At 43.2% G+C, this 24,808-nt stretch overlaps 1 protein-coding gene and 1 long non-coding RNA gene across 7 annotated transcripts in view; one reads left to right on the top strand and one right to left on the bottom strand.

Moving 5' to 3' along the window:
* Foxp1 (forkhead box P1) overlaps nucleotides 1-24,808 on the top strand; it is a 241,241-nt gene that overhangs the window by 100,970 nt on the left and 115,463 nt on the right. The gene's annotated exons all lie outside the window — the stretch shown is intronic.
* On the bottom strand, nucleotides 18,441-23,433 carry LOC131907241 (uncharacterized). Its single transcript, XR_009378340.1, has 2 exons — nucleotides 20,730-23,433; nucleotides 18,441-18,662 (listed from the first exon to the last, which is right to left on the bottom strand). It is a non-coding gene; the product is annotated as an uncharacterized LOC131907241 (long non-coding RNA).

The raw sequence follows: 24,808 nt of genomic DNA, 5'->3' as shown, positions 1-24,808 counted from the left end.
CTACGCCTTTGTTACCGAGTTGTGATATCATGAGCAAACTATTATAAACATACCATGGATATAGCATGCTTGTGTAACAAAAGATCGGGAACTTTTATTAAGTTTGTTTTGCTTGTCATATTGTAAAAATTTATTATGTGTACTGTGTATATTAGAAACAGATTTGGGTAATTCTGTCTAAATGAAGTCATCCCGGCTATTTCCAGACTGTCTGTTTTTGGTTGTGAATAATTTTCATACATCAGATGGTTGTCATATTTAGTTGCTCTCAAGATTTTAAAGAGAACATATCCCATTTTGAACTTTTGCTAGACTTCAGTCTCCTTGCTATTGGGATTGTTTGAGTTTGAAATTATTGCCCAGTAAATTACAGAGACCAACCACTCATTGTTTTTGAAGGGCCTGGGTTGCTGCCTTCTATTCATAGCTTGCCCCCCTCATCAAAAGAACAGATTTTTAACTACTTAAGTAGTAGAGTTTTAAAGCCGCCAGAACTCCACTGGGCAAAGAGCGCCAGCCCTTGTCCTTTTCCGTTACAGCCTAGTGAATTACTCTGGTAAATATTCAGGCCGACAGAGCCCAACGTTTATTGGGATTCCTGGTAAATGTGGATTTTAAATGGGAAGTTCAAAACCTTCGGGTGGCTTACACTTCCCAGCCACTCTCTTCTACTTCCTATGGATGCTGAACATTTAGAACCATAATATTCCAGAATATTCTGTGGACACTTCAGCATTTTGTTTGTTGTTTGTTTGTTTGTTTGTTTGTTTTAATCCCTACCCTTTTCTATCCCTGCCTTCCAAATCTGACTTTTCTCCTCCTGAATTGGACTGCCGCTAAATTCTGACATTGTCTCCATTCTTAGTACTGTAAGTTACTTTGGCTAACTTGTATTTGGGGACGGGTTTGGCTTCTTTTAAACTTCAAACTGGAGTTTCTGGGCTTTGTGCTGTTTTTCTTTCTTTCCAGTTCTCTTCTAGTATCCATTCTCCTATGTTCGATTCCCGTGTCCCTTACAGTGTGTCCCTCTCTCTCCTCAGACGTGTGAATGACCCCGAGCCCATGGAAGCTGCTCTTAGCGGCTCCAGTGTGCTCATAGCAGTTGGTCTCCAGGCAGATGGCTCTGACTCTGGCTGTGTTAGTCAGCCGTGCTGGTGTGGTCCTCCACTCACCTCCTTCTCACCCTCTCTGCTTTTGCCACCATCACAACCGCCATCTTTCCTTCTGCTGCTGTCATCCATTCCTGCTTCTGTGTTCCTGCTGTCACTCAGTTCTGGGGCCGGTTGTTCAGATCCACATGCATGGATTTAGGAAGGGCTTTGCATCCTTCTTGCACCACAGCCCCAGACACGAGGCACCTTCTCCCCTTTGTAGTATTTCATATTCCACACATCGCTCTAAACCTTTCTGTAGACACCATTTCCACGGCCCTCAGGACTTTGGTGGTGCCCCTTATCAGTCAGACCAAGTCCAAATTCTGCCTTCTCATAGCTCTGCAGTAAAGTAGGAGCCTTGATAAGATGGCTATAGCCTTGCTGGGAAGAATGGGAGAGACACAGAAATTTAGAATTATTATATATATATATATATATATATATATATATATATATATATATATATATATTAAGACAGGGTTTCTCTGTGTATTCCTGGCTGTCCTGGAACTCACTATGTAGACCAGGCTGGCCTTGAACTTAGAGATCCACCTGCCTCTGCCTCCCCAGTGCTGGGATTAAAGGCATGCACCACCACCACCAGGCTCATACTTGTTTTTACAAAGAGGTAAAATAAGCACAGTCCTCATGATAACTTTTGAAAGTCCAAGGAATCTAGAACTGCAGCGATCACCTGCCCTGCTACCTGCTGTTTAGAATAAATAAGCTTAGTGATTAAATTATGTTTAACATTTCAAAAGAGTGTCTTTGTCTCCTTTTTTCAGAAAGAGACTGTGCGCCCCATGACTTGAGCACGCCCCACATTTCTCCCCTTTCTGTGTGCACTGCCCTGTGTCTCAAGTTTCCTCTTCATTACTTAATCTGTGGATGCTGTGTAGTGGATTTCTTCTGGATGTAGAACACACAGGGTGCACATTCCCTGTATGCTCATGAATAGCCACTTCTCAGACCTAAAGAAGCCATTCTCAGTAAGACAGCAGTAAAATTATGTCTGGTGTGTTTTTTATTCAATAACCCAAATGGATTGTTAGTCTAGAAACAAAATAATAGTAAGACACAGAGAATTATACAGAGCCGAGAAATTCTCTTCTACCCACCAGTTTCAGAGAGTGTGTGTGTGTATGTGTGTGTGTGTGTGTGTGTATGTGTGTGTGTGTTTATGTGTGTGTGTGTGTGTGTATGTGTGTGTGTGTGTGTGTGTGTGTGTATCTGCCAGTGCTGTTTAAGGGATTGTGGGTCCAGATTAGACTCGGTAATTGATTACCCATGTCTGCCCAGGGCACCAGTGTTAGAAGCAGTGTTCTGTTTACCAGGATTGACTGGCAACTGAAAACATAACAAAGTGGAAAAGTACTTGAATTTTTTTTTTCTGAGAAGCTTAAACTATTCCTTGATAGTTTTGGAAATCCTGCCTCAAATTAAATATATACTTTGTATATTTCCCCAATATCTTTCCAGGATACTGGGTAAATTCCATTTGTTTCCAGCACTATATCTTTTTATTGTCAGATCTAAGGTATGCTTTGTTCTTTAACTGCATTAACTGCACAGGATAGCGTTTTGGAAATTCAAATGTCCAAATAAATATGGAAGGGAGGTGACTGAATCATACTACTATTAATAGTGTGACTCCCGGTGTCAGGCTGACAAGTCAAGTCCTGGTAACATGTTATTCCTGTGTGGCCCCAGGAAAGTAGCTTACCCTCTCTTTATTTCCATTTTCCCATCTAGAGAATATGGCTGGTTACCCTGCCTACCTAAAGGTAATTTCAAAGGCTAAGTGATTAATGCCTAAAAGTAGCTGGCACTAGGCTTGAGAAACAGTAAGTTCTCAGAAGAGAGCATTCTTCTCATAATTGTGTTTTAAAGAGAAAACAGCTTCTTGCAAGACTCCAAGTTTCACATTTCAGTTTGTGTGTTATTGACCACCACCCAGATAGATGTTTGAGTGGTAGATTGGGGACAGTCTTTGCTGTCTACTGACAGGTCAGTATATCTGATGAACACCTCACCTCTCATCTGAGAATCAAAATGACCATAGCTCCTATGCCCAGGTCGTGTTAATATCTGCTGAGTTAATGTTTGTAGATCGCTTGGACAGAAAGGTAACAGATACACAGTGTAGGTGAGCGGCCATCTTTGTTCCTGGTATGTTTTAATTTGAGTTGTAACTGCCTATCTACCAAAAGCTCCTGTTTTAAAGACTGATGACACTCTTGGAGATATTGTGACATTTAAGAGTAAGTAGGTAATTAGGTACATACTCTTGAAGGCAGTATTGGGACACCCCTACTTTCTTCCTGGCATCTCTTGGTGAGTGACTTTCCCTGGCCACAGGTTTCCACCATGTTGAGGCACCTCACCACAGCCCTAAAAGCAACCCCACCAACCTTAGGAACCAAGAGGCATAATCAACCTTTATTCTTTGTGAGTTGAGTCTTCTAGGTATTTCATCAATACTGAATGACAAGCGATTCCTGTTACCCTCCCTATTGTGATGGACTAGTTCATCCAGTATGTTATATTATCCATGAAGGAGCATCATACTGTTCTGAAAGATCCATCCTGGTGCTCTTTTTCTTTTGAACTAATGCTAGATAGTCTTCAAAGGCAAGGAGAGTTGATAACCTAAAATTTCACCTCCTAGTTACTCCTGACCATGCCTATAACAAGTTAGACGATCTGTGCAAGCTTCCTGTGTGTGTGTGAGCATGTGTGTGTGTGAGCATGAGCATGTGGAAGCCCGAGATCAACCTTGGGAGTCTTTCTTTGGGTGAAGATACTTGTCTTTCACTGGCCTAGAACTCATCAAGTAGTCCAAGCTGACTGGCCAGTGAACCACAAAGATCTGCCTGGCTCTGCTTCCCTGGTACATGCCATCACACATGGATTTTTTTTTTTAGTATTGATTCAGGAGATGAAGCTCAGGTCCTCATGCTTGTATAGTAATCCATTGACCAACTGAGCCATCTCCACAGCCTGTAAGAGTTTCTTTCATGAATGAATTACTAAATGAGAAAGTGATGAGTCAGTGAATGAGTGAGTGAATGGATGAGTGGTGAATTAGTGAATGAGCAAATGAATGCTTGAAATATATAAGCTAAAAGAAAGGTAAATTGACAAACTGCTTTTGATAATGAGGCTGCATACTAGTCTCAGGTTCTTAATCCTCCAGGAACATTTCAAGATTGTAAACATCATTAAAAGACTCTAAAGGCAGTCTTCCCCGAATCAGACTTCAAATGCCTTCAAATACATGTTGGGTAGGGAGTGAAAACTAAGGGAGCTTCTTCACTGAAGGTAGGCTGCCCTAATGCCCTCTGCCTGCTTTTATAAATTTGCTAATCTATTTAGGTATAATAATGGCAGAGAACTTTAATTCACAAGCATAGAAAATTAAAGGAGACTAAAGGCAAAATATGGAAATGCATTTGGTGTCAAGATTAGGTTCAATGAAGCATAGCAAAGATGGGAAAGATTATTAAATATACGTGGAGGGAGGATGGAAAATACACCTAAATCTCTCATTTTGAAAGGAATTGGTTTACTTGACTATTTGGAATAGTATCACACTCAGGAAAATCTAAGACAAATGCAAGCAAAACAGAATTTAATTGAGCTATTATTTTGCAGACTTTGGCTTAGTTTCAGACAGTCTAATCAAATTGTGCTTTGCTCAAATAACTAATGTTAAATGCAGCCTACCAACAGATGTTTAAAGAGAACCTAATTGGAAAATCTACATCCTGGATTTAGTCTGTCTCGCTGGAAAGAAAATAGCTTCCAATTTATGTCTTTGAGGACGACACGCAGTGACAGGGGTCACTGAAAAGACAATGTTTTCTTCGAGGAGGATTGGTGCTTGGGTGGAATTATTTTGAAGCGTCAAGGATGGCACTTTAGAAATTCAATTTCTTGGAAATTCTCCAGCTCAATGCCATGTAGAAGCCTCCAGAGAAATCTCCTTTATCATATGACATCACCGGGGTCCTATTACGCCCCTGGATTGTGTCAGGGGTCTGTGTGCTAAAATTTCTACTGAGCCCTTTCCCAGTTCTGTAAGGCACACACTGATTGATGGCATTTCAAGGTGCAGTCAGGGGGGCTAGGTGATGAAGCTGACCTTACCTCTCGTCTCAGTTTCAAGTTTGTCTAGATAAACTCTTACACCTGCCATATTGCTTGGAATGTCTTATGATCTCTGCAAAAATAGAATTTGGTTTGAGAGTAACTCCTTTCTTTCTTTAGACCGGGGTCAGCCATCTTTCTCTTTATAAAGGACCAGATAGTGAATATTTTTGGCTTTGTGGGCCATACTGTCTCTATGGCAACTACTCACTGCGCTGTTGTCATGTTAAAACAGGCACAGACAATGCAGAAATGAATGAACATGGCTGGGTTCCAGCACACTTGTGGGCACTGAAGTTTGAATTTCAAATTTTCGCATCGTGGAATACTCCACTTTTGTATGTGTTCCCCCCCCCCCAACTGTTTTAACAATATAAAAGCAACTATTAGCTCCAAGGCCATACAAAGACAGGGAGTTGGCCATATTTGGGCTATTATTCACTGACCATTCCTTTAGACAACCTAAAGCAGAGCTACTAAAGACAGAAGTCCAGCCGGCATCACCAAGTTCCATGCATTAGTAAGTTTTCTCAATGCTGTAACCAAATACCTAACAAGAAGCAATTCAAGGGACGAAGGGCTTATTTGGGCTCCCAACTCCAGGGACTAGAGTCTGTCATGGCAGGAAAAGTAGGAAAGCAGAGAAAGCTTATGGCCACTGGTCACACGTATAGGCAGGAAGCAGAGAGATGACCCCACTGGTGTTCAGCATGCTGCTGCTTTTTATTCATGCCCAGTATGCCAGCCCACAAATGGTACCCACTTACCATACCTACCCTATTAGGATGTGTTTTCCCACCTCATTTAACACCGTCTAGAAAATCTTAGATAGACCCAGAGGTTTGTATCCCCAGTGATTCTCGACACTGTTAAGTTGGCCATAATTAATCATTACAGCCTATAACTACTATAGAGTGGGGACCGTGATGCATGGAGGAGAAGGCATCTTGCCCCCACCTGCCCGGGGTTGCTGTCAGCCCCCACATTCCCTGCTTTCTGTCTTCTAAACTGTGTACACACCGCAGTTGGTACAGTTGTGGTTGTAGCAATTCTCTCATCCTTTGAGTTGTAGGGAAATGACCTTGGATGACGGGGCGACTAATAGCCCATACCACATACTAAAAATCCAGACGAAATCACTCTGTCAGGACTCTCATCTGTCATAATAGCTTCATAATGTACCTGACTTTATGACAGTGAAAGAATCCACTGCCCTCTGCCAGAAAATGCCTTCCTGTATAAACCAGGATGGCAGAGGTAGGAATGGCTCCCTCTTGAGTTGGTGAAGTACCATTGCTTCACCAAAAGAGGCATCTTGAAGTGCCTGGTCATGTGCCTGTGGAATTTCCCTCCATTGTTTGCATTTTGAAACCAAGCATGTCTGATTTCAACAAAGTATCTTCCCTCCAGGTCTCAGTTTCATGTCTGCAGATGACTAGTCAGTGGTGCTCAGTTCTGGGAGGACAACAGATTAGATAATTACCACCCCCCAAGACCCAGCACCCAGCCCCTCTTAAAGTCACAGGACACTGAGCTGTGTCTCCTGGGAGAGAATCTTGAGAAGTTTTTCAGTACGTAACAGGAAGCTTGGTGTACCATGTAAGAGTTTGGGTAGCACCTCTCTGCCCCCTACATTAACCTCAGCGTTCATCTAAGAAGCCCCAGAAGTGATGCATAAGGAGAGTACTTGGAGTCATGTTAGAGCAATCACGTTGGGATGTACATAATATAATGCATCTCTTCCTTTCTATACCCTCATGCATTTCTGCTTTGGAGTCAGTCTCTATATACCATAGTTTTATGATGTGTATCTTTTTTTTTTTCAATATTCCTAACCTTACCAAGTCGAGAACTACTGTGTCTTCATAAAAATCACTTAGCTGATTTTCTGCCTGAGTTTTGATACCTTTCAGGTAAGTGTTGAGACTGGCCCACATATCAGTGTCACACCTGGCTGCTAGTGTAAGGCATATGTCAGTGGAGAACTTGAGTGCTGTTTGCAGGGCGGACTCTGAGTTTGTCCAGGACTGGTCTTCTGCCGGCGTTCCATAAACAAATACTTGCTCTGCTCATTGTGCAAAATGCAGAAAGAAAAAGCACAAAACAGCACCGTGGAGTCAGGAAGCCATACTGGGGCTCGGACTTCGGTGTCTGCCATGGTAGTGTAGGTCAACCCTGTTCCATATGTTTGTTTCTAATGCAAGCTTCTTTAGTCTTCCACTTTGGTTCTGCAGTTTCTGAACTGAGCAGATGCAAGGAATATCATTGTACAGTGCTGTATCCTATGAGATCCATGCATTGTTTAGGACAATGGTTCCTTAAGGTATCACGGGCTGTGTGAAGCCTAAATACCCACTGTCTAACAGCAAGCAGCTAATCTTTTCCTTGCATTGTTTTTTAGCCACACAGTTTTCCAATAGGAATTCTACAAAAGAGAGAGATTATGTGATTATATATATACACATTTATACACACACACACACACACACACACACACACACACACACACACACACATATATATATTTATTGATAGCAGGTCAAACATTTCAGAGACAATTTAGAGAGCTGTAATTTTGAAAAAATGCACAGATGAACTTGAAAATAAATAGTTCAAGCTGGGCATGGTGGCACATGCCTTTAATTCCAGCACTCCAGAGGCAGAGGCAGGCAGATCTCTGTGAGTTCCAGGCCAGCCTGGTCTACAGAGTGAGTTCCAGGACAGCCAAGGCTCTGTTACACAGAGAAATCCTGTCTCGAACCACCACTCCTACCCCTGCCCCCCTTAAAAATATATATTGTTCACTGTCTGCACAGCACTATTTAGAATACTGGCTTGCAGAATGTATTCCACCATTTTTCACACAGTGTCATTTCCAACACAATATATTAATACTTAATTGGAAAGAGTACAGTGCGGCTGCAGAGGAAAGGCGTGATTAAGGCCTTGCTGAAACTCTTACGTCGATTAGGATTTTGGCTGATAAGAGTCTGGACCAAGCTGTTTTAATTAAAGGACCCTAATACCTGCAGAGGCTTCCCAGTGCGCCCCCACCTTGTCCACCCTGGTATGGTTCCTGATGGGTCCTGGATCTACTAGACTCTAAAGCTCTCATATTCCTCACCTTCCTTGCTGATGGGCTAGCCTCTGCTAATATCCTCATATCCCAATGGCTGTGTGACCTGAAACTTTATAAGAAACCTTTAATGAGAGAACAGGTCTTTAGAACAGGCATTGGTAAGCAGACCCGTGGGCCAATCCTGGGCCTTCTTCCCTTTGATAGGCCTGACAAGCCAGTTAAGTTGTTACTTTTTTAAAGGTCTGGGGAATTCGAGAGAAGGGTAACAGTTCCTGGAAAGTAAAACTATTGGAGATTGAGATTTCTCTGCCCACAAGTAAGTTTGTTGGAATATTTCCTCTGAACTCAGTTGTTCACTGCCATAGCTGTTTTGTTTTTGGTTCTTGGTTTTTTGTTTGTTTGTTTGTTTTGGTTTTTGTTGTTGTTGTTGTTTTTAGCAAAATTGAGTGGTCTCAACACAAGAGTTCAGTCTTGGGTACATCTTTGAGAAAAGGGATATAGGCAAACCAGAAACTTACTAGATTTATAAACAAAAACACATTTAAAAAAATTAAACAATTTCTTAAACCTAACTTGGGAAAAGATGTGACAGAGTCAGAAAGCCATGGTGGATTATGTTTTGGGGATCAAGAACACAGCATTTTGTGTGTGTGTGTGTGTGTGTGTGAGAAGATTATTGACCCTGGTCTCATTTGATTCTGATTAATATAGTGATTGATCATCAAGATTTAGGATTCTATTTATTATTAAAATTTGGTGTAAATTTAACCTGTGAAGGCTGAGAATGTAGCTCAGCTTAGTGCTACAGCAGTTGCTTAGCCTGCTTGAGACCCTGGGTTCTATCCCAACACCACACACACACACACACACACACACACACACACACACACACACACACTTGTTATAGAAGGTGTAAATATAAGGATTCTCTCAGAGAACAAAGCCCCTGGAAGTAATCATGAGAATAGAGCAGTGGATTAGTGGTTCCCTCACCCATCTCTCCTTTTGCCTGCTCACACCAACCCTTACTGTTAGGATCCTGCCCTCACTCCTGCACATGCGCAGCTTGGGGTCTTGCATCTTACATCATCAGGGGGCGCTTACCAAGTACTTACTACATACTGCAACCACTCAGTGCCTTAGTCCAGATCTCGGTATTTTGACATCCTCATGTAAGGGTTGAACTGAGCAGAAACAATTACAATACAATGTCATAAATGCTCTAATGGATGTTAGCATAGAGAGCTATGGAAAAACACGCAAGCAGAGTGCTTAAAATGTAGCTTACACAAAGGCTGAACTAAAATGTAAATTTTTATTCTACCTTATTTTTAAAATATTTTAAAAGATTTATTTTTATTTTATATGTATGCGTTTTGCCTCATGTATGTATGTGTACCATGTGCGTGCCTGGTATCCATGGAGACCAGATGAGGGTGTTAGATCCTCTGGCACTAGAGTTTATGTATGGTTGTGAGCCTCTGTGTGGATGCTGGGAACCAACCACAGTCCTTTGCAAGTGTTCTTTACCACAAAGAACCATTTTTCCAGCCACGTTTTCTTTTACCTTTTAATAACCACATGTGGCTGACAGCTACTGTTTTTGGACAATACAGATAGAGAACACTTCCATGATTGCAGAAAGCTCTATGGGACAGTGCTATTCTTTAATTCATTTTTCCTTTTAAAACAATGTGATAATTAAGTCCTTCTGCTGAAAGATGTGATGGAGAAGTCTCCTTTGGGGGAATTGAACCTAGGGCCTCACATGTGCTAGACAAATGCTGAGACACTTCCAGCCTGAAGTGTTCTCTTCTGATGTGGCTTGCTCCTCCACACATCTCTGAACTGTCCCTGTCTCGCTCCTTCCCACGTGCGTTTCCCTTACTCCTCGTTCACTGTATTGTTCTCATCACAGACAGTATTTCTGGAAGCCCTGAGAACATCTACTACCTCCATTTTCTCCCCAGGGGCTCAGATTTTCCCTCTAAATAAGAAAAACTTGAAAGCTGTGGAAACTAAGCCAAACCCCTTCCTCCACAGTGAACCACAAGGAACCTTTGAAAAACTGACAATTATTTTTATTTGTGCAGATTTAAGATGGAAATAAGAAGTTCAAAAGAAAATTTGAGAAGTGTCTCTCTTACTAAGAAAAAACTCCTTAAATCCTTGCCTCCCATCCAAGGGCAGCCTCCTCTCACTCGGAAGAGGACCCCAGGCTTCACCGTCCACCCGTACTACACTGCAGGTCCACAGAGAGACTGGTCCCTGTCATGTCCCCCGTGCCCACCCACCACCGCCACCTGCCCGAGTTCTTCTGCTTTTCCTTCTAAGTATTCATAGCTATGTATCTTATATCTGTTCCCCTCAGAGGAAGGGTTACTGATCTTTTACTATTGGTGATCAAATTGATAATTTTATTTCCATTTAAAAAAAGATTTGCAGTTAATAACTTATGGTTAGTTTACATTTCTTTTAGTAATAATATCCATATAACCATGGCACTTAGTTCATTGGTTAAGTATGTTGACTGATCAGGAAAAAACTTGGGGGAGTTGTTCTCTTTGATTTGGGGTTCTGATGAGGCGATGACATTTACTCCAAGTTTCTCGAGTCAGATCTACCTAAATTCAGGAGTTGTTACTTTTTAAGCCATGGGACCCTGTCTAAGTGAGCTCATTTTTTTGAGATTCTTTAAGGTAGATAAGCCTACTCATCACATTACATTGGAGGGTTAATCCAGACTAATCAGAAACACACACATACACACAAACATGGACGCATGCACACGCACAAACGCAAGCATGTAACCCTCAAAATGTCACCTTCTTATGCACCTGATACTCTGGGAATCATTAGGATGGTAATTGTGGGTGAGATATTTCATCAAGCTGTACAAGAAGAAGTGGAATATTATACAACTGTGAAACTTCAGTATCAGGACATGGGCCCGTGGTCCACCCTGACATGTGTCTCTGAGTCAGTTTCGTTTAGCATGGTCATTACTGTGTTATCATGTCCAGATCATCCACATATGCCACATAAATTGGAGATCATACAATCAAAGAAAAACTAGCTACGTGGACGGTTCACCTGCCTTGCAGGGCCATCCTTCCTGTGAGAGTGCAGGTCACATTTGAGGTGGCTGTTCCCTCACACCCCTCCTGAGCCTCCTCTCTGAGGAGCAAGTCATATACTGATTTTCTTTCCTTCCATACAGCTGAGGACTAGGGGCTGATCTGATTTTTCTCTTGCATGCTATTTTTTTTTTCTGGGGCCTTGCTATTTCTGGAAGGACAACTTGGACTATGGACTTCTTTTCATGAGGCCATCTAGTCAGAGTTGACTGGCTTTTCTTGGGAACTGAGTGAAATGTCACTCTTCGCTGCCCTGTGACATTTTCCCCTTCAGGGAGTTCTCCTCGCACCTGCAGGACTTTCAATCTTTCACTTCTGCATTACCACGTTATTTACTTCATTTATGAAAACAGGGCGCATGTTCCATAACAACTATCATGACAGCTTTGATACACACAAGACAATACTGTGTTAAAAATAAAACAAAACATAGAACTTTCCAGAAGAATGTAAAAGACGATTAAGAAATAGAATTGCTTGGGGGAAATGTGGATTTTGGTATTTATTTTATAATGAGAATTAAGCTGCTGCGAGATTCAAGGCTGAGTAATTGATGCCCTCTTAGTGATTACAAATGAATGGGCCCACAGGCTAGACCATTTTGCTTGTACACACAGTGGTTAACATTTGTGAGCATTCATTGTAAAGGTTAAGAAACCTGGAAATTTTCAATTAAGTTGCAGGTTACAACTTCCCCAGAAACACAACAGTAAAATAAAGCCAGATCAGCTTGCATAGTCCCCACAGCCTGGCCCTGAAGCACGTGACGTGGCTTTCCCCCCTCCTTGTTGTGGGCTGGAGATGGTCTGTCCCCCTTAGCTCTTCCCCGAGTTTCTTCTGCAAATATACCCACAATCTTCAGGAATTATTTATGTATTTGTTATTGATCAGGCTAGCCTTTATTCTTCATCCTCTGTGGCTGTGCATTCTGCTGTACATTTGTGTACTTACCTAGCTGCCCTTATGAGAGCTGGAGCTCAGCTCTTTTGTATCTGTGTGCAGTGGTGACCCTCAGGGAAAGAGTGGATTGGCAGGTTGGTAGTCCTAAAGCCAGGAATTTACCATAAGCTAGGTGGTCCACCTATACCCCATCATGAGGTTCTGATGCTCTGTTAGTTATCACAGACCTTAATTCTTAGAATAACAATGCCAACAGTTAGTATTTTGCACAGTCCTGTAGATCTGAGACTTGGGGTTAACTTCTCTGAATGGTTCTGGCTTTGGGTCTGTCTTGAGATTATAGGATAGTTAAGATTAAGGTGTGACTAGGGCGGCAGGATCTCCCACTTCTGAGATGGTTCATTCTGTGATGGCGTGGACCTCTCCACTGTGATGCTTGCCTGATTTCATGGAACAGCATCTTGCCTTCCCTGTAGTGGCTCAGGCTTTCTGTGACTGTTAGCTCTCCTTTGCATGATGAATACCAAAGCTATGTAACATAACGAGAGGGGTGTAGTGCAATACGGCAAACACTCTATACCGTCACCCAGGAGGCAGAGGCAGGCAGATCTCTCTGAGTTTGAAGTCAGCTTGATCTACACAGTGAGTTCCAGGTCAGCCAGGGCCACATGGTGAGTCCCTATCTGAAAACAAAATCAAAAAATGGGGAGGGGGTTTCAGAGTTGTGAATGTTTCATCCAGTATTTGGGGAGTCCCATTACTTTGGGGCCTGTGAGTGCATCATGGAAGTCTGTGACAAAGCAAGCTATCCACCCCATGACTGATAAGTAAGAAGAGAAAGAGATGAGTACCCCATAGTCCCCTTCTGGGGCCAGTGACCTAGAACTTAGGCCCCACCTCATAAAGATCCATCAACTCCCAGCAGTGCCGGGCTTAGGACCAAGCCTTTAACACATTGGCCTTTGGAAGGCATGTGTCCACACTATCGCAGTTTACAAGCAAACCTAGCCTAGCCACTCGCGTGCCCAAGTTGCTCCCACACTTCCTGCTCACATGGAGTAGCCCTGTCTTGAAGGCTGGTTCACCATTCCCAGCCTCCTCCTCACCAGCCTTGTTTAGAGTCACCACATGAGCGAGTGTCTAGCTTGCAACGCCTCACTTCCCTCAGCTGTGCTAGGCAGAAAACAACCTTAATGACAGACATGTGACCTGCGCCCTGAGTGAGCACTGCTGGTTCAAGGCGATTGGCCAAGCATTGTGCTCCTCACTGAAAGATTGGCCTGTTACTAACAAGAAGGATTGACCATTGAAGAGCTACACTGGGCCAAGATATTTGGTGGCTGGGATTTCTTTCTTAAATTCTTCATGGTCCTGTGATGTTTTCATCGGAAGTTATCTACTCACTCTCAAAACTCTGAAATCTTCCAAGATAGCCCCCAAGTAACTCCTGCAAAATGGAGGAGTATATCCTGCCATCTCTTTGGCAATGATTTGTTTAGTGTCTTGCCAATGTCAGTCCTTCTGTAGACAAGTAGAAGATGAAGGACACTTGGGTCCCCTAAGTCTCTTCAATGGAATAATAATGAGATTCCCTACTTATTATCTAAGGAAGTATTCGGTAGTTGTTGGTCTAACCATTCCACCAGGAGCCTAGCTAGGGTAAGCTGCAGATAAGATAGGGTTCTTGGACTTGGGGACATTATATTCTTGTAAGCAGCCAGAGGACAACCTCAGATGTCATTTCTTGGGGTCTGTTTATTCAACCTCAGATGTCATTTCTTGGGGTCTGTTTATTTTGCTCTTTTGAGACAGGGTCTCCCTTTGGGATCTAGGACTTACAGATTTGGCACTGGGACAGTAAGAACACATCCCTGGCTTTTTCAAACTGGCTCCCAGGGGATCTAACTCAGTGTCAAGTTTACCAGGCCCCAGGATTATGTTCTCTTAAAAACTTTATTCTTAACTTTTGTTCATTATTTATTTTGTCTGTTGGGGCCAAACCACATTCTTGTGGAGGTCTGAGGATAACTCACTTGACTTGGTTCTCTTTCCGCTGTGTGGGACCCAGGGCTAGAACTCCCGTCGTCTGGCTTTGCAGAAAGTATCTTTATATTCACTGAGTCTTTTTGCTAGCTCCCAAGATCAATTCTCATGGAGCATCATACTGGTAAACTAAATGTCCGAGTAGAGACAATAGTGACGGCAGGCCCATGGGAAACTGGCAGGCCTCTCTGAGGAGATGACCCTTGGGTAGAGACCTTGGGGAAGAGGGTGTTCTGGTGCAGAATATTTTAGATTGAGGGGACAGCAAATGGGCAAGCCTCCAGGCAGAGGGGGCTTAGTTTGCTCTTCTGCTTATGAACAGAAGCCGCGCTGCTCTCCAGAACCCTGGCTGTTCCCACTGGGCTGTCCCTGGCTCTCTTCGTTTTCACACCAGGGTCCCACTCTGTAGCCCAGGTTGGCTTGGAACTCAGCAGGTTCTGTCTTTACTTCCTGCTGGGTGCAATTACAGGTGTGCTCCTCCATGTCCTGCTTGCTTTGCTGTCTTGACCAGGACTCTTAGGTCCTGGCTTAACCTTATTTTCTTATGAAAAAAAAAAAAAAAAAAAAAAAGAAAGAAAGAAAAGAAAACTTTTGCGTCCTGAACAGATTCACATGGCCATCTCATTATGCTGTGGCTGCCCTAGTGTGTTTCCCCTTCTTCTCCCCACAGAGATTTTACAACATTTCCGTATGCAAACAGATGTTTTTGTTTGTTTCACATGAGTTGCTTTTGCATAATGTGACGAGCCCATGATTTCACAGGTACAGTAATTCATAGAAAGTGATAGTCATCTGGCTCCAGTGTCCTCCTCCTCCAAACTAGCCTTCTAAATATAGTGTCTTCTCAGAGCCATAAAAGGTACCAATAAAAAAAAATACAGTTTTAAAAAGGTCAAAGTTTCCCCACCCACGAATTTGGTTATAAAAACAGCAAAGCAGGGTTTTTTTGAACTTGAATCAGTAAATTTTTTAATTTAAATAGTATCCTGTTTTGACAAAGTGCTAAACCACAGAATCTCAGTAGGAGGCTGGTGAGCTTTTGTCAATACTGGCCGGCATCTCTCAACAGGAAACTTAGGATGGCTTCCTGTCGTTCTGTGACGCTCTGACAGGGAATGTGGGTCCTTATTTGTTGCATCCAGGAAATGGTCAGAATAGCTGGATCCTGAATACATATACTTTACTGTGTTGTGGAACCCACTGGCAGACAATGTCTGTACTGTTCATTTTGTTCCCTTCATGTACACTGGGCTTCTGACATCACTAAATGTGCCTCTAGCTCTGCATGTGACATGGTGTCACTTCGCTCCAGTGCGTGACCCTTTCAGCAGAGAACTGAGCAGCCTTTCCCCTTCTTTGATCCAGGATCTCATAGGTGCTGGAGGTAAGCTGTGCAGGATCTTCATGGTGTGTGCATGCGTGCCTCTGCCAAATGTGTACATATAGAAGCCAGAAGCTAACCTCATTTATTATTCCTCAGGAGCAGTAGCCCACCTCCCCGGCCCCCAAGAGCAGGGTTTCTCTATGTAACCCTGGCTGTCCTAGAACTCGCTTTGAAGACCATGATGGCTTTGAACTCAGAGATCCACCTGCCTCTGCATCTGGAGTGCTGGGATTAAAAAAGGCATTCACCACTACTGCCTGGCTGCCCACCTATTTTTTTAGACAGTGTTTCCCATTGGCCTGGAACTCACCAAAAAGGATAAGCAGGCTAGCCAGCAAACTCCAGGGCCCCCATCACACTGCACAGGGATTATAAGTATATGCTACCACACCTGGCTTTTTCATTTTAATGTGGATTCTGAGGTTCTATCTCAAGTGCTCACCTTGTGATGAAGTACTGCTTTAAGATGATCTCCATAGTCCCTGTACATTCTTGAATGGACCAGCATCGCTGAAGAAATCCAAGCTACTCTAAGATTCTTTGTTGGAGTTTCATGCTGTCCCTCTCTCGGGCTCAGTTTTGCATGTTCAATAGGAAGCTGCATTTTACTGTAAAGGTGACTGCATTTTTCTTATAGGGCCTTGAGGGTAAACAGCCGTTCATTTCCATCTGTGAACACACATGTAGCTTGTGTTTGGTAGGGTGCCCGCTGCTTTGAAAGTCATTATTTTTCTGTAATGTTTATTCCCCATGGTTGTGCATAGATAGATTCCATGCCCCAGTGCTGGACGGAGAGGTAACCTATAATTCTGGCAGAATGTGTTAACAGTTGGAACTAGGAAGCAAGTGATGAACCAAGAAAAATAGCTTTTAATTTTACATAAAGCGGTTTTCTGTTTTGCTCTGGGGTAGACATTTTGCAGCCCAGGGTCACATTAGATGTCACTCCTGATTCGGAATAGAGTGCTACTGGAGAATGTGTGGCAAGATGGAACTGAGAGTTTCGGCACACGTGCTGGTCACGGGCCTGGCGAGGCCAGAGATTGGCATCTCCAGCCTCAGAAGACAACCTTTATCTCCTGACCAGCTAGAGACAGTGGAGCTTCGAAAAGATGACAGTTCCAGATTCTGTAAGAGTAAATTAGCACGACATTTATCAAATGTGTCCTCCCCTTGCTTTCCATTGAATCTATAACATAATAATGGCATTGGTGTCTTACGCTGTCGTATTAAGGGACAAGGAGATGTTTCCCTTTTAGGGAAGTCTCATACATCTGTTTAATATAAAATTAACCAACAGGCCAGGGTGGATAAACCAGGACAACAATGGGCACAGTCTCAGAGGCACAGGGTTACTTTTGTTCCTAGGACAGTTGTTAACTTGGAGCCCCGGCTTCAGGTTTGGGGTCATAAACAGTACAGCTGTGAAGGATTTCACTCTGGACTGTACACATAGCTCCAATTTCACATTTGCCCCACCATGCCATCAGAAGTCTTAACCCAGGGTGAAGAAACAGATTCATGCCAACACACTGGCTTACCACTATATTTTTGGGCAAATTATTTAAATGTCCCATCTTTATTGGTGCGTGGTACCCATCATAGAAGGACCAAACAAAATGTAGACTTCAGAGCTCCTGGTATGTGCCGCTCACTCAGCAAAGCCGCTAACACCGTGATGAGAACTTGATAGCTGGGGGGGATTCCAGGTAGCCAGTCGTGTTGCTGGCCAGAGAAAACCCAAACCATTGGACTTTCCTCGTCCAAGGCTACATATTAGTGGGGAAGTAAAAAGACTAAAGAAATGGAGAACAGACAGTAGTTGTGAGCCACTGATGAGCTGGACGGGGCACACGGCAGCCCTGGAATAAGTGGATTTCAATAAGATCACTGAGTGGAAGAAATAAGTAAACCGCTAGTCAGGAGTGAGGATTTTATGCCCAAATCGGTACATTTCAGCAATGATTCGTTTTTAAACATCATTTTATAGGGAGGAAATTAAAGCCTGTAGAAAGTACTCTTAGCATTATTTAAGACAAGGTTAATCCATGAATAACCTATCCTGCATTTTAATGCGTTTATTCTCAGTCAGGAATTTCGGTAACTTAGCTTATACAGTTAGATGGCTTTTGGAAGGGGCCACCATGAAGAAAAGCTGCATTCCCTAGAATGTATGGATTACAATAAAGTAGTTGCTAACAGATTGTTAAATCATTTATTGCCAGACTCTATGAAAGTATAATTGTCATGATTTGGCATAGCGGATCTAGAACAAAAAAGAAACTGAAATGTCAGACTCAGCGTACAGGGAGAAAGAAACTCAAAAAGAACCAGTGTAGAGTGTGTGTGTGTGTGTGTGTGTGTGTGTGTGTGTGTGTGTGTGTGTCTGTGTGTGTGTGTGTGTGTGTGTGTGTGTGTGTGTGTGTGTGTACACAAGTGAATGAAAGTAAGAGACCTAGAAACCCTTTGAGGGTGACCCATTGGACCAAGACACCACAACTGCACCTCCATCCTGAGTCCTTGTGTGTGTTGGGGCAGGGGTTGTCTTAAATATCTTGCCGAGCCTAAAGTTGTCTTGAAGGTATTCTGGGGTCTTCATGAATAGAAGGCACTTTATTGAATTTTAAAATGGCATTGTAGGTGTACCCTGATAAGAAATATAAAAATCGGTGACAGGTCGAGTATGGCAGGGTTTGAGAGACTTCCTTCTGGAAGAACATTAGAAGAACGAAGCTTGGTGACGGCCGGCATGCGTTCTGTGCAGCAGTGAGACCTCCTTGTCATGCTTCCCGTGGTTGCTCTGCTTCCCGATCTCCCTGTGAAAGGAGGCGCTTGAATCAGTCAGAACCTTTCTCCGTCCAGACGTGAGAGCCCAGCTCAGATCCGCAAATGATGGGAGTGTGGGTGGGGCTGTAGCTCATAGAACCTGAAAGTTCACGGGCTAGCCTGCCCTTCCACACAGCTGGCTCCCGGCTCTCAACATCCCCAGGCCTCGCTCTTGCCCTGGCCCTTGCGCTCTCCTTCTCTTCTTCTTTCTTTCTGTGTTGGCTCACTCTCACTCCGAATCTCAGATAGACTTATTTATAGCTTGGCAACCCTTCTGGTGAAGACTGGAGCTCCTGCCCAGTAATCTCAATAAAAGCCTCTGCATTTATTGAATGGGCCTGGGCCACTTCTCCATCCTATGGATGGGAGAGGAGAATGAAGTTACGGGTGAGCCTGAACCTTATGCCCACTCCTGGGTCTCCTGGGATGGAGTTGACTTCCTTGATTAATTAATTAATCTAATCCAGATTAGAGGCAGTATTCCTTCAAGGTCCTCCCATTTCCCTTTTAAGTCTCTATGTGCTGTTAGGTTTATTCAGATGTTTTCTCACCACTGTTATCTTAAAGGGTGAGGCAATACTGTGTCACAGACTTATAATTCACTTTTATGTAGTTTCCATATTACACCCATTCCACACACGGCTGTGTTCTGTACTGTCGGTGTTAACTGATGAGCTTTTCTACATGGACAAACATGCTCTTCTTGTGCATGTGTGTGTGGAGGTCACAGGACAACTTGAAGGAGTTTGTTTGTTTTCTTCCTCCGCTGAGTGGAATCTGGGGATCAAACTCAGGTTGCTCAGCTAGGTAGCAAACTTATCTCCCTGGCCCAGTGAAGAAGTTCTAGGTCTGTACTGTCCAACGATGGTTGTTATTAGTTACCTTGGGTGCTAAGCACTTAAAATACAGTAAGATAATGGAGAAACTGATTTTTTTTTAAGTTTAATTAATTGAACTATTAGTAGTGACATGTGACTAGTGTCTGCCATATTGGTCAGCAGAGGTGTAGATAATGGCAAATAGAGTTACATGGCCTTTGACACAAATGAAAAATGTACAACCGTGACCTGTGACTTAAATCTGGATGTCCTATGCTGCTGGTATATAATACTCAGATGTAGCTTTTCAGTCATAATTTATAGTTAAAATGAAAAACATAACTCATTCCATTAAGTATAGAAATTTTTAAAGTCTCCTTATATGTCCCCCAACCATGACAGAGTGCTTACCTGTGGGAGTTTGAGCATCATAGCTTTGTGGCTACTTGTGACCCTGCTCTTGCTGGGTGGTTTGAAGCCATGGAAAAAATGCTTAATTTAGGTGTCAGGAGTTTGGGGTTCTGGTCTCAGTTCTGCTAACTACTGTTCAGAAACGTGACCTTTCCCCTGTTAACTTTCCTTCCTGGGTACCAGTTTCCTCGTGTGGAAAATGAGGGGGTGAGCTTAAGACGCTTTCTCAACCTGTTTGCTCACAGCATTTCTGTGGTTCTGTCTTTGTCTTCACTCTTGTGCTCGGGATAATAGTTGGGATCTCTCCGGGTAGCCACTGAGAGATAGTGCGGGGTTTGGAAAGAACTGGAGAGATACCTGACTACAGGTGCATTACAAAATGGAGGAATATTTTCCACATTCCCATGAGGATCTGTAGGACCCCAGAGGACAGTCATAGTCTGCTTTCTTATTGCTCTGTGTGTGTGTGTGTGTGTGTGTGTGTGTGTGTGTGTGTGTGTGTGTGTGTAGGCCAGGAGTTGATGTCTGTTGTCTTCCTCCATTGCCTTTCATCTTATTTTTATTTATTTATTGTTATTTATAGTGTTATTATTTTTAATCAGTATCAAAGATTGAACCTAGGGCCTCAGACGTGATGGGTCTATCACTGAGCTACAGCCTCGGCCTTTACCTTATTTTTTGAGACAGGGTCTCTCACTGAACCTAGAGTTCCATTCATGGTTCACCAAGGCTGGCCGGCCACTAAACTCCAGCAGTCTGCCCGCTGTCTCCACCTCCCTCTCACCTCTCCCAGCACTGAGGCTATAGAGCCAGGGTTCTGGCTTTTACCTGTGGTCCAGGGATCGGAACTCAGGTCCTCGGGTTTGCAAGCACTGTTCTCATACAATACGATTGAGAAGAAAATGCAAAACACAAAGAAATAATAATTTCTTCAAGGTTTCATCTGGGGTCCTCTGTTGTACTTCTTCTGGGGGTTAATACACTGCAGATATTAAAAACATAAGCAAGAGTTGTAGTAGAGTGAAAAATAGGGAGTGACAGAAAGATCTCTATTCTGTGAGCTTGGAAACTCGATCCATTGAACAGTCCTAATTAATACTGCTCAGTAATTCTGAAAAAGGGAAATCCAAAGCTGATAAGACTGCTTTTAGTACCCAGGGGAGTTAGGGTTAATGGAAGCTATTTGGAGTGATTTCATTTGTAGACCCTGGACTTGGAAGAGATGAATCACAAGATCAAGAGGAAGGAAAGAACATTGGGCAGATTTGCAAGAGCAGGTAGGAGGATCTAGAGTGTTCCAAAGGACAGTGTGGTAGGATGTGTCAAACCAGTACAGAGGGAGCTGGGCATCAGCTGGGGCTGGAGAGAAGCAGGATGTTTATTTGGTGATTTCTTCCTGAGCATCAGAAGTGACATGTGATGGGTTCGTTGCTCTTGTGTGGTGATGTGACAGAGCTGAATGCTGATGGGGGTGGTCATGCTAAAGAACTCACATTGTAAATAGCCACTCCTCTGCCCTGTTTCCGATCATTTATAAAAAAATTGCATCTTGAAGCTGTATTTTTACTTTTTCGCTGGCTATCTTTATGTATGGGAACAGTCATCTCTAGAGATTCATTTTCATTTCAAAAAAAAAAAAACTTCTAAAGGTGTTAATTGCATTTTTTGAAAAACCCTTATGTAATTATTTAAAATTATTCTACCGGCCCCATAAATCAGAACTTCCCCCATTATATGGCTGAGGAACATTTATGACCTGTTTAGACAGTTTTGATTTATAGGTTTAGGAAACAAGAATATAGAAACCATTGCCAGGTTTTAATTTGGAAATTTCTGTAGCCACATTTGTTTTTGCAGGAAGGAGAAACAGAAGGCCGAGAGGAGAGGGAGATGATTGGAGAGCTGTGGTCCATACTAGTGGGACACAAGAGAGAGAGAGAGAGGCAGAACCTCTGCTTAAAGTAGTGTCGCTGTGTGTCTGTCTTGAATGCTTTCATCTCTTGCAAGGCATGCTTCATGGCGTTTGTTCCATGTAACTACAGGCAAGCAACTCTGTCTGAGTCCTAAGCACTCAGATTCTTTTTCACACATAAACATAGAATCACACAGCGATGGGGTTGTGGCATGGATTGGGTGAGCATCCCTCATTTATGCATTTTAAGATACAGTTTAGGTACAGGGGTGGTTCAGTCTCAGAAGCGCTTGCCTTGCAAGGATGAGGACCTGCATTCTGTCCCTAGGACACTCCAGATGTGATAGCATAGGTTTGTAATCCCAGTCCTGGGGACTCCCCTAGGCTTCACTGATCAGTCATTCAAGCATCATGAGTGGGCTCCAGGCCAATATGAGACTGTGAAAAGAGGATGGTATTCTTAAGGATGACATCTGGAGTGACCTCTGGCTTTCTATACACTTTGCATGTGCACATCTATTTCATACAAAGTAAAGCAAAGCACAAGCAAACAGGCCAGGCACTCTGGAGCATGCCTTTAGTCCTACTGGTAACTCAGGAGGCTCGAGGCAGGTGGATTGCCAGGAATTCTAGTCCAGACTTTCTTAAATAGTGAGACCCTGCCTCAAAGCAAACCAAGTTTATGAAGTGCAGTACAACAAGGCACTGTGATGCATATAAAATGAGGTGACCTATCCGGGTGCTTTCAGATTGGAACAGGACATGCTTGGGGAAAAGCCCTGACTTGACAAAGCTCTTGGTAATGGTCAGTTAATAACAGTGGCACTCTAGTTTAGATCGGTAAAACACTGCACAGGCAACTTTAGAAACACCTGTGAGTGATCCAAGAAATTGACAGAAGATAGAAGAAATAGAAATTGCCTTATTCAAGGAGGAAGGTGAGGAGTTAATTTGGTGAAATGAGGATTTTTTTTTGAAAAGGTCTCAGCAGGCTGAAGTTGTAGATCAGGATGAAAAGATCTTTAATGGGAGTGAATACAAACTGGTGCCATGATCCGAGCACAGAGTGAAGAACTCCAAGGTTCAGTTCCTGTGGCAATTAGTCAGGGGATGATTGTCAAACCAGCAGGAGCCAATCGGGGCCTAGTAGGGGGTGGGGGCCCCTGCAGACCTTAGGCTGGCTAATAGAATAATGAGAGAACAATTCCCTGGCCTCCCTCTGAACTAGACAGAGGGCACCTGGACCCCTGCCCTCCTTGCTGGCCACTCCAGCAGTGAAGAAAGTCATGGGGAAGCCCAGCTTACCAAGTACCTAATGAGAGACAGAATCAGGGCAGCCCCGAGTCTTTGGCTCTGCGAGGAGGGAAGAAGCAAGCTGCCTGCTGTCTGGGACTGTTCAGTGGCCTTAGGGCAGTGTGGACTGTGGCCTTCCTACAGATCTCCCCTGTATTATTATAGAGAAGAGTCTCCTTGGATAGTACAAATCTCATTTCACAATGTCCAGTTACTAGAAACACTTGAGCAGTGTCTTCCAGCTTAGGTTGATCAGTGTGTGTGTGTGTGTGTGTGTGTGTGTGTGTGTGTGTGTGTGTGTGTGTGTGTGTTACTTAATAATTTTTATGTTTTTGACAAACTACCATAGCTTAGGCGGGTCTTGAACTCGCTCCCCACTCACCTCCCTTAACCTTCCAAGCACTGAGTGCACTACTTTGCCCAAATGAATTCTTTCAGTTAGACTAAGCTAGTAAGAACAACAGAAATTGGTGGTGTTTCAAAAACCCCAGTAGTGCCCACTTTCTGTAGGTCACAGCTTGTTAGTCTCAGTCATTCAAGTGTGCACAGGGCTGTGCACTCCATTCTTGGTAATACTATAAACTGTTTCTGTTAGTTGTTTTGTTTTTAAACTTCGAAAGAAGCTGGTCATGGACCCTGTGTGCATTTGTATTTTTCTGCGTTTGACATCACTCTTCCATAAATTGTCATCAAGACTTTGCTTAACATGGTAGTGCTGGCCTGTGTCTCCTATATGAAGTGTTCATCTTCCGTGCAGAGATGATATTTGGCAAGTACTTGGTCTCATTTTCCTCATAGCTGATATAGGTCTTGTAGGTGGCAAAAGAAAGGAAAGTCACAGATTTGACTTTTTGAGCTTATGGTTCAGAGAATTACATATATATACACGCTCACAAAGGAGCTGGGTGTGATGGTACACATCGTTTTTGTTTGTCTGTTTTTGTTTTGTTTTTCAAGACAAAATTTCTCTGTGTAGCACTGGCTGTCCTAGAACTCACAGAGATCCTTCTGCCTCTGCCTCCCAAGTACTGAGATTAAAGGTGTGAGCTATCACTGCCCAGCAGATGGCACACATCTTTAATCCCAGCACTTGGGAGGTAGATTGAGGCCATTGTGGAGAGTGCTAGGGCAGTCAGGAATAGCATAGTGAGACCCTGTCTTAAAAAAAAAAAAAAAAAGAGGAAACAGGGAAAGCATTGATTCATTTGTATATTCTTGGTGTGTATTTTCATCTGATAGTTGGTGAGGCCCTTATGCAGGACACTCTTTGGTATTTGCTGGGATGCTAGGGAGTCAGGAAGATGGTACCATTTTTAGTTCCATGCCATGGATGGGCACATAGGTAGGTCAGGGGCCTCTTTTACTGGGTGTGTTCATCTTTATGTTAGAAAAGATTTTTTGCCTAGTAGAGGGGTATTTTTTGTTATTTAGATGTGGCTTCTTTCTCCTATTCTGTAGTATTTAGCTTCACTGTCTTAGACTGGTCTTTAGCTGCCTTTGCCCCCGCGCCTTGTCCCTTAGTTTATTAGAAACAGTTGAATGAGATTCATAAGAGCCTCCTATGCATTCAGAAGCCCCCAGAGCAGGTATGCTAAGACTAGACCCATGGGTCAATGATTGGAGCCATGTTGCAGGGTTTAAGAGATATGTGAATGAATGGTCAGTGCTCTCCTGATTATGGTGGTGTGTCAGAGCCCTGTTC

Source organism: Peromyscus eremicus, chromosome 3 (genome assembly GCF_949786415.1).
Source record: "Peromyscus eremicus chromosome 3, PerEre_H2_v1, whole genome shotgun sequence".
In the NCBI taxonomy this organism is placed as follows: Eukaryota; Metazoa; Chordata; class Mammalia; order Rodentia; family Cricetidae; genus Peromyscus; species Peromyscus eremicus.
This window is presented reverse-complemented; position numbering and strand designations above follow the sequence as displayed.